The following is a 17,577-nucleotide window of genomic DNA, read 5'->3' on the forward strand; positions in this document are numbered from 1 at the left end:
TCAGCTACAAAACTTGCATTAACCTAACAATCTTGGAATACCTGAGAAACTTCCCAAAGAGATAGAGTGTTTTGTGATTTGGTGTAAAGATAACCAGCTCTCCCTCGATGCCAGCAAAACTAAAGAGATGATCATCAGGGAGCAAGGAGAGAGCATGTCCTTATCTACATCAATGGAGCGGAGGTGGAGATGATTGACAGCATCAAGTTTCTAGGTGTGATGGTAACCAACAATCTGTACTGGATGCAATTGTTTAGACACAACAATGCCTCTTCTTGCTCAAGAGGCTAAAGAAATTCAGCATGTCCATAAGGACTCTCATCCACTTTTACAGACACACCACAGAAAGTATTCTATATGGATGCATCACAGCTTGGCATGGCAGCTGCTCTGCCCAGGATCGTAAGAAACTACAGAAAGATGTGAACACAGCCCAGACCACCACACTAGCCAACACATCAGCCACTGACTCCACCTACACTTCGCTATGCCCCAGAAAGACAGCCAACACCAAAGCTTCCTCACACCCCAGTTATAATCTCTTCCAACTCTTCCAGCAGGCAGAAGGTACAAAAGCTTAAAAACACATAACCAATAGGTTCAAGAAAAGCTTCTTTCCCACTGTTACTGGACTTTTGAATAGACCTCTCAAATTTCAAATCTAATGTTGATTTTGCTTTTTGTGCACCTTCTTTGCAACCGTAACTTAGTATTCCACACCCTGTTCAATTGCCCTGTGGTATTTGTACTTTATGACCTGTGTGCAAAATCCAACATTTCATTGTTCTAAGGTGCATGTGACAATAATAAACCAAATTAAATAAATCAATCTACTCGCAATCATCAGGAAAGTGATGAAGGCATTGTATGTAGCCAAATGTCACCTACTCAAGAACAATGTATTCATGCATCATTGTTAAGTTTTGGTTCTGCCAGGATCACTTTCTTTCAGATATTATTGCAACAATTGTCGAAACACAGAAAATAATATGTCCAAAGGCAAGCCAAGAATAACTGCTGTTGATATCAAAGGTAGAATTCAAATGACAGCATCAATAACACAGAAAAAGTGGTAAATGGGAATTGGCAAGGGGCTTGTCAGAGAAACCCTCCATGGTTTGGAGTCACAGCTAACAGAAAGGACGATACTTGGATTGTTGGATGTCAACTACAGGACATTGTTGCACGCATGTCTCAATGTAATGCTCTAGGCCTAACCACATTCAGCTACTTTGTCAATGACTTGCCCTCCAGCAGAATGTCAGGTGGAGATGACTGCATGATATTCAGCACCATTTGTGATTCCTCAAATACTGAAATAGTCTGTGCCAGCATGCACAAAAACCTAGACAACATAAAAGCTTGGGAAGATAATGGCAAGTAACATTCATGCCACTGATGTGCCAGGCAATGACCATTCTGAACAAGAGATAATCTTAACATGTTTTGACCATTAACAGTAAGGAAAATTTGTAATAACTTTAAAATATTTGGGGAACCTTTACTACTTTCAAAAATGGTGTGAAAAGGATTTTTAAGAGTTTGTATCAATTATAAAAGGATCAATGGAATTTTCTTGTCTCATAAGTACTACTGGTTAACGTAACCTGGTGATACTTGGGCTGGAAGCTGCATCAATACGAAGGGAGCTGAAAATGTGTTGCTTGAAAAGCACAGGTCAGGCAGCATCCAAGGAGCAGGAGAATCGACGTTTCGGCCATCAGCCCTTCTTCATGAATGAGGAAAGTGTATCCAGCAGGCTAAGATAAAAGGTAGGGAGGAGGGGGTGGGGGGGGGGGGGGGGGGCGTTGGGAATGCGATAGGTGGAGGGAGGTCAAGGTGAGGGTGATAGGCCGGAGAGGTCAGGAAGAAGATTGCAGGTTAGGAAGGCGGTGCTGAGTTCGAGGGATTTGACTGAGACAAGGTGGGGGGAGGGGAAAATGAGGAAACTGGAGAAATCGGAGTTCATCCCTTGTGGTTGGAGGGTTCCCAGGCGGAAGATGAGGCGTTCTTCCTCCAACCGTCGTGTTGCCATGGTCTGGCGATGAGGAGTCCAAGGACCTGCATGTCCTTGTGGAGTGGGAGTGGGAGGGGGAGTTGAAGTGTTGGGCTACAGGGTGGTTGGGTTGGTTGGTCCAGGTGTCCCAGAGGTGTTCTCTGAAACGTTCCGCAAGTAGGCGGCCTGTCTCCCCAATATAGAGGAGGCCACATCGGGTGCAGCAGATGCAAAACATGGTGTGTGTGGAGGTGCAGGTGAATTTGTGGTGGATATGGAAGTGTCCCTTGGGGCCTTGGAGGGAGGTAAGGGGGGAGGTGTGGACGCAAGTTTTGCATTTCTTGTGGTTGCAGGGGAAGGTGCAGGGAGTGGAGGTTGAGTTGTTGGGGGGTGTGGACCTGACGAGGGAGTCACGAGGCCATCATTTCTGCCACATCCAAATGGACCCCACCACCAGGGACATATTTGCCTTCCCTCCCCTATCAGCGTTCCGAAAAGACCACTTCCTCCGTGACTCCCTCGTCAGGTCCACACCCCCCACCAACCCAACCTCCACTCCCTGCACCTTCCCCTGCAACCGCAAGAAATGCAAAACTTGCGCCCACACCTCCCCCCTTACCTCCCTCCAAGGCCCCATGGGACACTTCCATATCCGCCACAAATTCACCTGCACCTCCACACACGTCATCTATTGCATCCGCTGCACCCGATGTGGCCTCCTCTATATTGGGGAGACAGGCCGCCTACTTGCGGAACGTTTCAGAGAACACCTCTGGGACACCCGGACCAACCAACCCAACCACCCTGTAGCCCAACACTTCAACTCCCCCTCCCACTCCACCAAGGACATGCAGGTCCTTGGACTCCTCCACTGCCAGACCATGGCAACACGACGGTTGGAGGAAGAGCGCCTCATCTTCCGCCTGGGAACCCTCCAACCACAAGGGATGAACTCAGATTTCTCCAGTTTTCTCATTTCCCCTCCCCCCACCTTGTCTCAGTCAAATCCCTCGAACTCAGCACCGCCTTCCTAACCTGCAATCTTCTTCCTGACCTCTCTGCCCCCACCCCACTCTGGCCTATCACCCTCACCTTGACCTCCCTCCACCTATCGCATTCCCAACGCCCCTCCCCCAAGTCCCTCCTCCCTACCTTTTATCTTAGCCTGCTGGACACACTTTCCTCATTCCTGAAGAAAGGCTGATGCCCGAAACGTCAATTCTCCTGTTCCCTGGATGCTGCCTGACCTGTTGCGCTTTTCCAGCAACACATTTTCAGCTCTGATCTCCAACATCTGCAGTCCTCACTTTCTCCTCAATAGGAAGGGAGTTAAGATGAAGGAGCAATGTGTCCAGACACAAAGGCAGGCTGCAAAACAGAACAGCTCAAGAATGAGGGCGATCCGCACACATATTCAAGTGCAAATATAAAATAGTCAGAGACAGAAAAGGGAACACTGAATTTGAGAGATACTAATAAAACCCAAATCAATTTCCTGTTTATCAGTAAGAAGAAAAATACAACTCCAAAAACTCTTGGTGAATGATGTGCAAGAGCGCTGAAATGAACTGAATCCTAAAAGCAGACCACATAGCTCAGGCATGTACAAGAGTTGAGACTTCATATCAGTGTGGTATTACTGATTGGTCAGTTGAAAAGGAACTCTGGAAATCGACACCAACAGGACTGTCATGTTGAGAGTGAAAGATGACTTGTAGATGTGTGCACTGTTGGTGTTAACCATATACGGAAATCTCAGATGGAATATAGCTGTTGGTGAGCATGAATCAATGGCCAATTAGATTGACTGGAAAAATGACAGCTTACGCAGACTGGAGATGTAGTTAAAAGACTTTGGATCTGTGTTTGATTGCCACGTGTGCAGGGAGTGATGCAGGTGCTCATGGTTTTTGTAAGACGCATCTTTGTTCCTTCAACTATTTAAAATGAAGTTTATCTTTTTACTTGAACCATTATTTGTTAATTCTTTGGTCATTTATGATTATTTTGATTAGTTTTGCAAAAAAGCAAAATCTTGTCAGTAATTTCTACAAGAGATATTTGGGACATGGGTTGGTGGGTGGTCGGCCATTCAGCAACTTATAATTTCCCTGTGGGAATTGTCACAACCAAATGTTTCCTCTTTGTTATGTGCCCCGAGACCTTGGAGGTTCATGGATTACAACCTTAGCATTCCACGACATTAATATTGCTAAGTACCGCGCTAGTATCAATGATGAATGGAACTGAACCAGCCAGATAAGTTGTGGGGCTGCAAAAGCTGGCCAGAGGTTGGGAATTCTGCAGTGTGTACCTTCTGTTTCCCCAACGTCTGTCCATCACTTACAATGCACAGGGTCTAATAGAATGCTCTTCACTTGACTGGTTGAATCGAGCTCCAATAAAATTCAAGAAACTTGAGGCCATCAAACATAAAGCAGCCCATTTGATCAGTACCTCACCCATTATCTTAAACTTCACCCCCTCTACCACCAATGCACAATGGTGGCATGTGAAATATCTCCGAGATGCACTGCAACAATCTTCCTTGGTTTTTTTGAAAACAATTTTTCAAACCCACAACTACCACCTGGAAAGATAACGGCAGCAGGCATCCAGTAAAACCAGCACCCACACATTTCACATCAAGTCACTCACCATCTGACTTGGAGCTATACTGCTGTTTTATTATCACTGGGTCAAAAGTCTGAAATTCCCTTCTAAACAGCATTAAGAGTACCCCACCACGCCAGATAGGTTGTACTAGTTTAAGACGGTGGCATACTACCGTTATCTTCTGATCTGACACATTCACATTACAAGAACAAATTGTTTTTAATGTTTAATTTTGAAGTGAACAGAAGCCTCTAGCCATGCTTCCCATTTCTGGTCTCTCCTATAAGGGGAAAACATCCTCTCATTCTCAGGAGTTTATTGGGTTTCATTGAGATTATCTCTTATTGTTCCAAACTCCAAAGCATATTGATCCAATCTTGCCTCATAATTTTTTTTAAGTTCATTCATGGGAGGAGGGTTTTGCTGGCCAGGCCAGCATTTATTGCCTGTCCCTAATTGCCCAGAGGGTGGTTAAGAGTCAACCACATTGCTGTGGGTCTGAAGTCACGTGTAGGCCAGACCGGATAAGGATGGCGGTTTCCCTCCATTAAGGACATTAGTGAACCAGATGGGTTTTTCCAACAATCAACAATTGATTCTCGATCAACATTAGACTATTAATTCCAGATGTTACTGAGTTCAAATTACATCATTTAGAACCAGTGTCTCCAGAACATTCCGTGGATCTCTGGATTAACAGTCTAGCAATAATTCCACTAGGCCATTGACTTCTGTCCTCCCAGGAATCAGTGACTTTTCTTTGGATTACTTTTTCTAAATTCTCACTTTAGTAATGACACAATGTTGAGCCCCCCTAACCATCCTCAATGCAGAATACGTGGGGCAATTGGTTACCTATTAAGTGAATAACAGGAGACCAAGGAAAGTAGAATAGGTCAAGAAAGAAAAGATATCCACAGAAGTTGGAATCATGAAAGGTTTCGGGAAAGAGTAAAGGAACCAGTAAATGGAAAATTTATGGATCACAATGAAGCAATGAAATCTACGGAAACTCTATTGATATGCAAGAAAGAATATGCATGGAATTGCTGAGAGACACAGGCCACAGAATCAGTGCAAATCCCACAGGGTAGTACAGTTAGCAAACTTCAGATGTTCTTTTCCACAGCTTAGTGAACTATATCACCCACCTGTCTCAAAGGGTCAAAATGGTCAAAGAAAGAAAGAATGGAGCGAGAAGCAAACAAGAGTCAGACAATGAGGCAAACAAAAGTAGAAAAAAAAATCAAAGCTAATACAGGATTAGATAGGAAATCATATTCTCCAATTTATCATTTACAGCATCACAGGAAGTCCATTTCATTGCAATACCATGCAACATTTTCCAGTCATGTATTGTTGATTTAGTTAAATAGAAGAGAAGTAAGTTGAAATTGAAGAGGTAGGGAAGGCCTGAATTAAATTTAAACAAAGGAAAGTGGCTGGAAAACTACCAATGTGAAACTGTCAGGAACTTAGGAAGGTGACATTCCCAATGAACAAGATCAGTGGGCGGCACGGTGGCAGTGGTTAGCACTGTTGCCTCACAGCGCCAGAGACCCGGGTTCAATTCCCGCCTCAGGCGACTGACTGTGTGGAGTTTGCACGTTCTCCCAGTGTCTGCGTGGGTTTCCTCCGGGTGCTCCGGTTTCCTCCCACAGTCCAAAGATGTGCAGATCAGGTGAATTGGCCATGCTAATTTGCCCGTAGTGTTCTATAGTGTTAGGTAAGGGGTAAATGTAGGGGTATGGGTGGGTTGCGCGTCGACGGGTCGGTGTGGACTTGTTGGACCGAAGGGCCTGTTTCCACACTGTAATCTAATCTAATCTAAATCTAATCTTAAAATCATCGTTAATTTAAAGAAAAATGAACCAACACATCTTTTTGGCAAGTGGGGTATTTTTAAAAACACAAAGTATTTTAAAATACAAATTAAATTTAATGTAGAACTCACAGTTCATTAAAATTTAATGAGTGAAATTTAAAGGCCCCAAAAGTTGAGGCTTGGGCTGGATACTTTTCCCAGGAACAGTTCAACAAAGATGGCAACCATACCAATGTAATGTGTATCGATGCCCATAACACACAGGGTCAGCAGATGAATGAGCCCCCAAAATCTCCCAAATGTCCAAGAAAACTCACTCATTGGGCCAACCTATCAGAGGCATGTTGGCTCTTAAAAAAGAACAGAAGGAAATGGTGAGAAGCTGCTCCTCCAATCACAAGCTTGACAGAACTCGCTCATTATGGGGATGAAGAGGTAGATTGAAAGGGGTTTAAGGGGAAGAAGTGGGACTGCAAAGAAGCTGGGAGGAAACGAGAGGATTGAGGGAAAGACAAGAAGGATGTGCAAGGTGTTGACAGAGATGGGAAAGATGTGAAGTGGCTGAAGGAGACAGGAGGCCTGCAAGGGAGCTGGTGGGAGGGAGTGGGGATAGGGAAAGCAGAAAGACTGCAGGTAGTAAGGAGAAAACGTGTGGGGAGCATAGCGAAATGGATGCAGCACAGTTCAAAAGTGCGTGAAAGAGAGAGGGGGGTGCCTACAAAGAAAAGAGAACAATTTCAAGCCTGTCAACAAAGAAATATTCCGTTAAATAAGAGCAAGAAAATCTTGAAGTCCTAGGAAAAATAAATGATAATCTCTAGTTCAAGACTGCACACGTTCAGGAGTTAGTCAATGCAGAAACATTGTAATGGATGCCGTCGTTATGGTCATAGTACCAATTGCAAATAGAATCCAGAGATCAGATCTAAGCTGCAGTAAATGAATAGTAACTGCCTGGATAAAAGATTCCAACTTTGTGAATATGAGATGGTAACACATTAGCTCTGACCTCACCACTCTGCAGAAGGTGCGAGTAATGGCTTCTTTTGTGTAGAAGTAATGTGTTAGTTATTTTGGAAACGAACAAGGTTCTGCGTGGTAGATTGGTTAGTAAAGTTAGATCACATCAGATTCAGGAAGACCCAGCCAGTTGGACAGAGAGTAAGAAACGGAAGGTTTCTTCGGACCGGAGTTGTTTTTCGGACCAGTGGCCTGTGACCACAGTGTTCAGCACGGATCGGCGCTGGGTTCACTGTTGATTGACATTTAACTAAACAATAAAACATTTGGATGAGAATATCGGAAACATGTTTAGTAAATTTGCAGTTGACACCAAAACACCAAAATTGGTATTATAGTGGAAAGTGAAGGCGGTTATCTAACGAAATCTTGATTACCTGGGCCAATAGGCCAAGGAGTGGAAGATCGAGTTTAAATTAGATAAATGTAAGGTATTGCATTTTGGTAACACAAACCCAGGCAGGACTTACACAGTTGATGGTAGGGCCATGGGAATTTGTCAAACCTTTTGAGCTCATACAGGATATTATTTATTGTCCTGATAACTACATGTGCTATTTGAGGAGTTCTCACATTACTGCATTTTCTGGACAGACCTAAGGTTTCAGGTACATAGATCCTTGAAAATGCTGTCATAGGTAGACAGGGTGTGAAGGAGATGTACAGCATTGAGTACAAGAGGTGGGACTTCGTGTGGCAGCAGTACAGGACATTGGTGAGGCAATTCCTGGTATACTGCGTACAGTTCAGGTCAGAGTCAGAGATGAACAGCACGGAAACAGACCTTTCAATCCAACTCATCTATGCTAACCAGATATCCCAATCTAATCTAGTCCCACCTGCCAGCACCCGGCTCATATCCCCTCAAACCCTTTCTATTCATATACCCATCCAGATGCCTTTTGAATATTTCGATTGTACTAGCCTCCACCACTTCCTCTGGCAGCTTATTCAACCTTCTGTGTGAAAAAGTTGCCCCGTAGGTCTCTTTTATATTTTTCCCCTCTCACCCTAAACTTATGCCCTCTAGTTCTGGACTCCCCCATTCCAGGGAAAAGACTTTGTATGTCACCCTGCTATAGAAAGGATATTACTAAATTGGAAAGGCTGCGGAAAAGATACACAAGGACGTTACCAGGACTGGATGGTTTGAGTTATAAGGAGAGGTTATACAGGCTGGGAATTTTTTCCCTGGAGCATAGGAGGTTGAGGGGTGACCTTATAGAGGTTTATAAAATCATGACAGGCATAGTTAAGATAAATAGCAAAGGTCTTTCCCTTAGGGTAGGGCACAGGTTTAAGGTGAGAGGGGAAAGATTTTAAAAAGACTCTTTTAATGCAGATGGTAATGCGTATACGGAAGGAACTGCCAGAAAAATTGGTAGTTGCAGGTACAGTTACAACATTTAAAAGACATTATAATGGGTACATGAATCGGAAAGGCTTAGAGCAATATTGACCAAACACCAGCAAACATGACTAGTTTAGTTTGGAAAATCTAGTCGACTTGGGCGCGTTGGACCAAAGGGTATTTTCGTGCTTTATGAATCTGGACTAATGCTATCTTATGGCAATCTAAGCACTGTGATTTATCCTCACCATATGTGCTGCAGCTTTAAGTTTAATGGAATTTGTAATTATTGAGGATATTGATGAATTCTTCTAATTCTTCTTCTGAGAGTCCAAAGCCCTCATAACCATATGTGCAATGTGCAGGAATTCTCACACTGCTGCATTTTCGAGAGTAGGTACCTCACAGGTTTTGAAACTATAAGCTTCATTTATTCATTCTGAGAGATAATTTCATCAATTTCTTTTTGAAGTAATTCTCACATTTAAGTAAAAATTAAGTTTTTCATAATTTAAGAGGCCACAGGAGAGAAAGAAAGACAGGTACAAACCACAGAATTAAGCATTTAATTGTGAAATATGACTTTTTTCCAGTGTTAATTATGATGGAAAGCTTATTTCTGAGGGTTTTTCTGCTTCAAAGACAAATTGAAATTCAGACCTTTCATTTTTAGCGGAACAGGTTAATTATATCTCCTGTGTTTTACATTATGCATTACAGATGCTAATTGCATCACCTATATTATCTTTCTTAAAAATACTAAAACTGCATATAGTTCACGTACACATTATTTGATTTTCTGTTGTTACACTTTGTCACCCTTTGCATCAACTTTTCCCCCATTAAATATTTTTATTTCTGCAGTTATAATTAGCTTTGTCAGTTGTCATTATACAATCTAACCACTTAGTTATTTCGTGCCAAATCTGTGAACAGCCTCTAGCAGCAATCCCTTTCAACATATTTTATATTAAAGTTTTGTTACATTCTTTAGTTTATGCATACTTGTAGCCTTCAGTCTGAAATCTCCCGGTTCAGTCAAAGACTCCCCCCCAACACAGTCCCTCAAGCACCCTATATGAGCATGGGTAATTTGCTCTTTCCCTACTTGTTGAACATATAGTTGCTTATTAAACAGAGTTCTAAAAATCCATCAACAGAAAAAGTATTGTGTGAAACGAGTGTCATTATTCATATTGTTATTAAGCCAAAGCCATATCGTGGCCAGGGGCTCATATCAATGTGTAATTACACCATATTTGGTACCAGTAATTAAGAGTAAGCAACAAGGTAGCAAATTAAGTATAACTGGTTAAAAGAACAGAAAAGGATTTTTTAAAAAAAGAAATACTTAAAAACTTGTAAAAGTGAATTTTAAGATTGACATTAGGTGTACTCATACAAGGAAGACAAGAACTTAGTACAGTGTGCAGACACAGCAAGCTATAGGAAGACAAACCATTATATTGGCTTTAAAATACAAGGAAACTGAAGTACAACTATAAGGATAAAATTTCTAGAAAATTTCATTATATGAAGCAGCATCTGCAGAGAGAAACAGTTAAAAAGAGGAATAAAAATAAACAAAAATAATACAAGTCAATTAGTTTAATATTTGTAATGTAAAGATTAGAAGCAATTTTCATTAACATTATGGCATGGCATTTACAGAAGTTCAAGGTAATCATGCAGACTCAACATGGTTTTTGGAATGGCAGATAATATTAAGCCGATTTATTTATGTTCTTTTAGGAAAGTAAAATGTGTTGGAGATAAAGGGGAACCGGTGGTTATGCTATATTTGGATTTCCAGAAGGCATTTTATAAAGGGCCACATCAAAGGTTGTTACAAAATAAAACAAACGCTCATGGCATGCAAAGTAATACATTGATATGGATAGATGATTGCCGAGCTAACAGGAAATAGAAAATGGGCATAAATTGGTAATTTTCTGACTGGCAAAGTGTAATGAATGGTATGCCAAAAAGCTTAATGTTGGGAGACTCAACTTTAGTTTAAAATTTATTTAAATGATTGGATAAAGGCTGGAAGATCTGATTTAGAAAGTCAGAAACAACTTGATTGAAACATTTAAACTTCTGATTGGCGTGTCTGTAGATGTTAAGGGAATTCCGGTGATACAGGAATAAGTGTAGAAGGCAGAACAACTGTGACCTTGAGTAGTGAAGTGATTCAAAGGGCTGGATGTCTACTCTTGAGGAGTCTTGACAAGATGGATGTGGAAAGAATGTTTCCATTTGTGGAAGAAACTGAGCTATAGGGAGAGGCTGAACAGGCTGGGGCTGTTTTCCCTGGAGCGTTGGAGGCTGAGGGGAAACCTTATAGAGGTTTACAAAATTATGAGGGGCATGGATAGGGTAAATAGGCAAAGTCATTCCCCTGGGTCAGGGAGTCCAGAACTAGAGGGCATAGGTTTAGGGTGAGAGGGGTACGATATAAAAGCGACCTACGGGGCAACTTTTTCACACAGAGGGTGGTACATGTATGGAATGGGTTGCCAGAGGAAGTGTTGGAGGCTGGTACAATTGCAACATTTAAGAGGCATTTAGATGGGTGTATGAATAGGAACGGCTTGGAGGGATATGGGCTGGGTGCTGGCAGGTGGGACTAGCTTGGGTTGGGATATCTGGTCGGCATGGACGGGTTGGACCAAAGGGTCTGTTTCCATGCTGTGCATCTCTATGACTCTATGACTAAAAGTCACGGTTTCAAAATAAAGAGTCACCCATTAAAGATTGAGAAAATGAGGTTTTTTTCTCTCAAAGTAATGAATCTTTGGTACTCTCTTCCTCAAAAGGCACTGGAAGCAGAGTCTTTGATAAGTAGGGGGTGAAAGGATATTGGCAGTAGACAGGAAATAGAATAATCAAATCAGCCATGACCTCATTGGATGATGGGACGACTCAAGCCGCTAATCAGTTCCTAACTGGCATGTTTGTAGATACTAAGGGAATTCAGGTGATATGGGAACAAGTGTAGAAGGGAGATTAACTGTGATCTTCTTGAGTAGTGAAGGGATTTAAAGGGCTGGATGCCTACTCCTGCTGATATGATCTCCTTAAAACAAAAGAATGTTCACATGTAATTTATTAGATTTGTTCAAAATAATTAAAAGTTTGGGTAGATTAAATTAACTATCTCCAATACTTGTCAAGTCAATAATCAGAGGGCATAGATTTAGGATGACTGGAGGGGGAAAAAACCCAGAAGGAATTTTTTTTTTAACAGTAATTTGGTTAGGATTTGACAGGTAGTTGAAATAGATTTAAAGATAGCTTTCAAAACCAACTTGGATAAATACTTGAGCAAGAAACATTAAGTCATTGACACTACATATGCAACTAGAATTTTGTGTAAACTACTTTATTATTTTATTTTTGATGAAACCACAGTCCAAATAAAATTCAATTTTAATGCCTAATTTTGGCGAATATTTAAACTTGCTTGTCACCGCTGCAAAGGTTGAACCACAATCTGTTTGGGGTTTGATAAAACCTTTTTTCAGAGAAAAGAAGAATACATGTTTAAATGTAGCACTACAATGCTTCCTTTACATACTGCACTTTGTTAGAAGGTTGAGGACAAATACTGCACCATTAAATACAGGTAGAGTTAACATTCAATGATGTTCAACTAATTATATTTGAGTAGCTCAAATATCTAAAAGTACATATTTGAAAATGCTTTGCTAATGATATGAAAATAAGAACTTGATAATGTACCTTACACCCAAAACCTTTTCCAATTCAAAGGAGTAATGCTGGATTCCAGATTTCAAACACTACTTTTCTGGAATGTACGATTGTTCAGATTATGATTGTCCAATGGAGTTCTATCAAATTCCGTTTTTCTCCTGCACAATGGTTGAGAGTACACCTCACATTTCAAAATTATAGGATTGGTATATTCAGCCCAAAGAAAGGAATCCAAATCAGCTACTACACCAACTTCAAATCAAATTGCAATCGCAAATGAACAAGTTAGAAACAAATAGTTCCAAGATCTATCGGATACGAAATATCAATTTTAATTTAGACCACCACAGTGTTAATTCTGAATTTTGGCAATGAATATTAATAGAGAATTGCCCAACCAGTTCACTTTTATTAACTATTTTCTTGCTTATCCTTACATTTAAAACTCTTGAATATGATATATAATCTCAGTTTGCTATTGTATAATTGCATTCTACTGGAGCAATTTACCAATCTTTGTAGTTACATATCAATCTTTGCATTGCAGAGCAACAGGTTTAAAATTTATAAGATAGTGCTGAATACCGTAGATCTTACAAAATACTATTTGGCACTCTAGTCATGCACAACACTTTTCCTACAGGATTCAAAGTAGTATTTAGGCAAAAGTAAATGTGCTGAAGCTATATCAGTGCAGCAGATAACTTTCATAATATAATCTGCAATTTCTCACAATGAAATTAAGCCTAGTTTGCAAATATCATGCATTAACCTGAAAGTTATAACAACCATGATTCCCCACCCCCTCTCTCCTGAAACAATAGAATGCCTTCATGGCTTGCAGTTGCACTGGTGTCTCAACCAACTGTCAATTGTGTACTAGCTTTCACGGTGAATACTGCAGGCTTACTGTAGAGGAAAACAGTCAGATCAATTTTGTCTCCATCCAAACACATGCAGCTGAATTTGCTGTATTGCAATCAGAAGAATGAATCTAGATTATTTTCTCTTTTCTAATCCTGTGCTGCTGCAGTGAACCACAACTTTTCTACCACTGTCTGAATAAAAATCACTCAACTCTGCCCAGACCAAGCATTTAAACCAAATACTGGCTTGGTCACTGTACCTTAACACAATAGCTTCACCTCCCCTGTCATTGTAAAGTTATATCTGATCATGTTCAAGCTCAAATTGGATACAAGTCCTGAACAAGGCACCTACAAATTATAATGATTATTTGTGAAATCATCATTATTTATTTCAGTTTTGTTATTTTGCATCCAATAGATTCGTAACAAATGGAGAAGGTGGACATTATCTGAACCTGCTCTAAAACTGTACCAGTCTAGTTTCATCGTTAGGAATATGCTCTCCTTGACTCTAAGTTCATTCCAGCAACTTCATTACAATTTTCAAATTTCAACACACATTGATTTTATTACAAAATGACCAAAATAAACTGTTGGAATCAAATTTTAAGGTCTAGAACTTTGAATTTTTCACCAAATGACTCAAGTATTAAATGGTTAACCAAATAATTACTAGAATTTACTGACTTGGTGTTTAAAATTCATTACACTTAAGTATTAGAAGAGTAAACCTAAAACAACATCAATTAACTCACACAGCATGAAGACTCAATTCATTCTCTCAAAATGGCAGTGATATATTTGATTATATTAAAAGTTCAGTAGAGAACAATGATGCCACCTTGTGGAACAACATGTAATTTCTGAATTAGAAAAGTTTTATGTTCTATTGCTAATTTTATGCAGAAAATATTATTCATGAATTAAGATGCAAATAACCACATTTATTAAATGTGTCCACCATTTGAGGTTTTCCTATTTTCTTTGCAGATTTTGTAAAAATTGCCAACTTCAAAATTTCAAGCTCCGCTGTCTATGAAATACAGATCAAAAGGGGGCACAGAATTACAGACAATTGAACATTAAATCCAATCTTATAGAAGAGAGAAACAGATTTTATCTCATGCTGCTGAATTCTCAATCTCAGCTGCACCATTGTGGAGAAATGGCTCATTCTGAGGTGAAAGGAAAATTAGAGGCAGCGCCAAATATGTAATTTTAAAACGGAGGAAAGAGGCATTTGTGAGCAGAAACCTGTTAGCAGGTACACTCACGTTTACTCAACGAGACCTATAAGGTAAAAAGACTGAGAAAGGAAAAGCAGCACAATTTCATAACCTCTAAAATGTATATTTTAAATTGTAATACTGCAAAGTTTACTACTGGAGACTAATAACAATGTCACAATCTTTTTAATTTGAACCCCACGTGTAAAGAATACAAGGGAATAGGACACCGTGATATTTAAAACATATTTATATTTTGGTAATTTTACACAGGATCAATGAGTTAAGATTAAATTTAGAAAATGAGGTTTGGTGTCCTTGCAGTCGTATCTCAATGATTAAATGAATGATCAGAGGATAAATTCAGTTGAAGAAATGCCTTCCAGACATAATAATCCGATCATCTTCCCATATCCCATTATAGTATCTAGCTGTTCTTAAATGAGTCTAGTATCATGGCCTCAAGCAACCTTCTGACAGCCATTGAGCCTCTATGGATAATTATTTCTCAATACCTGTGCTAAATTTCTTTTGCAACTATGATCACTGCCCACTTGTCCTGCTGCACCAGGTTCTTATGCCAGAAGATAATAGCACAGAAGGCCATTCAGAAAATTGTGCCTGTGCCTATGAAATTAAAATAGTTCTGTATCTGCTTTCTGTTTCAAATGTTTATCTCTCTTCTCTTAAGAGATTTAATGATCTATGCCTCGGTCAACTGAGGTAGTAATGCATGCTGTGCAACAGAGTGGTTCACATTCTGTCTCATTATATAACTTTTATATTTTTACAAAATGCTTTCTTTATTAGATTGAAGAGCACATTCAAATCATTTTGTACAGTTTGTCTCCTTAGCACAGATCAGACATGTTCTATTTTTCTACAACTGGATGATGCTTTTAATGTTACAGCAATCAAAATGGTTTAGTACTATCTACAAATGTTCACTCCCTCCATCAACAATGCTCAGTAGGAGCAATGTCTACCAACTGCAAGGTGCACTGCAGAAATTCACCAACGCTCCTTCACTAAGATCTTCGCCACTGCCAAATAGAAGAACAAATGTAGCGGATGGAAATACCACATTTGCAAATTTCCCTCCACGCCACTTATCACTCTGACTTGGAAATATATCATTCCTTCAGTGTTTCTGGGTCTAAATCATGGATCTCCCTCCCTACCAGAATTGAGGGTCTACCTATACCAAATAGTTCAAGGAGGCAGCTCAAGGGCAACTAGGGATGGGCAATAAATGCTGGCATACCTGTGATGCCCACATCCCATGAATGAATAAAAAAAAACTCCATGTGATCTTACTGTGTATTAATTTCCCTTAAGGAATTTCACAGGGTCAGTACAAAACGACTGAAACCTCTTGTCAGAAAATCTAGGACCAGTGGGCATGATCTCAAAATAAGGTCATTTATTTAAGACAGAGGTGAGGAGGATTTTTTTTCTATCTCAGACAGTAGAAAATCTGTGGAATTCTTTTACACACAGAGCTGTTGAGGATGTCATTTCAAGGCTTAGATAGACAATTTTTTAATCATTAAAAGAATCAAGGGTTAAAAGGTGAAAGCCAAAAGAGTATCAGATCAACCATGATTTCATTGATTGGTCTACTTCCGCTCCTTCGTCATATGTTTTTATGGTCTATATAAATGAAGCATAATCTTTCTACCTTCATATTCATTTCATTTCATAATAAATAATATTATATTAGCTTCCCTATTACCTTGGTATATGCATACTAACCTTTTGTGATTTAATCACTAGGACCCACAGATCCCTCTGCAACTCAGAGTACAACATTAGATCATAACTTCTGCCTCCATCTTATTTGTTTTGCTGGCTTGGTTCTTCCTTTACCTTTTCATATCACATTCAGACGGTTGCTATATAGCCATTTATCCAGACAGACACTTTTTAGACTATGCCCATTAATACCCTTTTTGCATTTTACATAATGAAAATTTTAGTTGGCTCAAATCTGTTGCCCTTCACCTTATCAAAGGCCTTCCCTTCTCAAGTTTAAACCCTCATCCTATCTTTCTTCAGTTTTGATGTAAGGCCAATGTTAAAAGTTAACTTTGCTTTCCTCCACACATACTGCCTGATTTGCTGAATATTTCCAGCCATCTTTTCCTTTCGAATTCCCATAATGCACCATATTTTGTTTTCGCACAACGGATTTTTTTTGTGAAGGAATCCTTTGTACAGTAATTTAATTTTTCCTGGATGATAGATAATATATGGTTCCCAGGTCCTCTTATTCCAGTCAATTTTAAATGACATCCCTCTCCATTGCTAACATCAGATGATTTTGAAAGTGAGGGACTTCAGACGCTGAAGATCAGAGTCAAAAATTGTAGTGCTGAAAAAGCGCAGGTCAGGCAGCAGTCAAGGAGCAGGAGAGTTGACATTTTGGGGACGTAAGCCCTTCATCAGGAACTTTTCCATTGCCACACTTTTTGACTCTGATGTTAGCAATGGGCCAATCTGACTATTGATTATTAGCATTTTGAAAGATACACTGCTTCCACATTTCTATAATTCCTCACATACGAAATGCAGTCAAAACATGCCAAATTCTTTGCTGAAACCTGGCCTTAACAGGTCCAGATTATCTGGCTCCAAAGGCACAAGGGAGACATTAAAGCACAAAATAAAAGAAATAGGTTAATCAATACTGTGAGGGGTCCAGATATTAAGGAAGATTAGAGAAATTCAGAATTTTCAGCCTGCAATGAGTCTACCGAATAAAGTTGTCCAAGAGATAAACAATGCAATTAAAAGAACTGAAAAAGTCATTTTAAGCATTTCAAAGAACAAAGGAGTAGGGTAGGCCATTCTGCCCAATTGAGCCTATGCTGCCAATCACCATAACCATGATCTTTCATCTCAATTCCATACTCTCACTCTTCTCTCCATACTCCTTGACATCTTTAGTTTCTGGA

General features: G+C 39.9%; 1 protein-coding gene across 5 annotated transcripts in view; it reads right to left on the bottom strand.

Moving 5' to 3' along the window:
* Positions 1 to 17,577, bottom strand: part of vti1a (vesicle transport through interaction with t-SNAREs 1A) — a 331,706-nt gene that overhangs the window by 249,826 nt on the left and 64,303 nt on the right. The window lies entirely within an intron of this gene.

This window comes from Chiloscyllium punctatum, chromosome 38 (genome assembly GCF_047496795.1).
Source record: "Chiloscyllium punctatum isolate Juve2018m chromosome 38, sChiPun1.3, whole genome shotgun sequence".
Classification (NCBI taxonomy): Eukaryota; Metazoa; Chordata; class Chondrichthyes; order Orectolobiformes; family Hemiscylliidae; genus Chiloscyllium; species Chiloscyllium punctatum.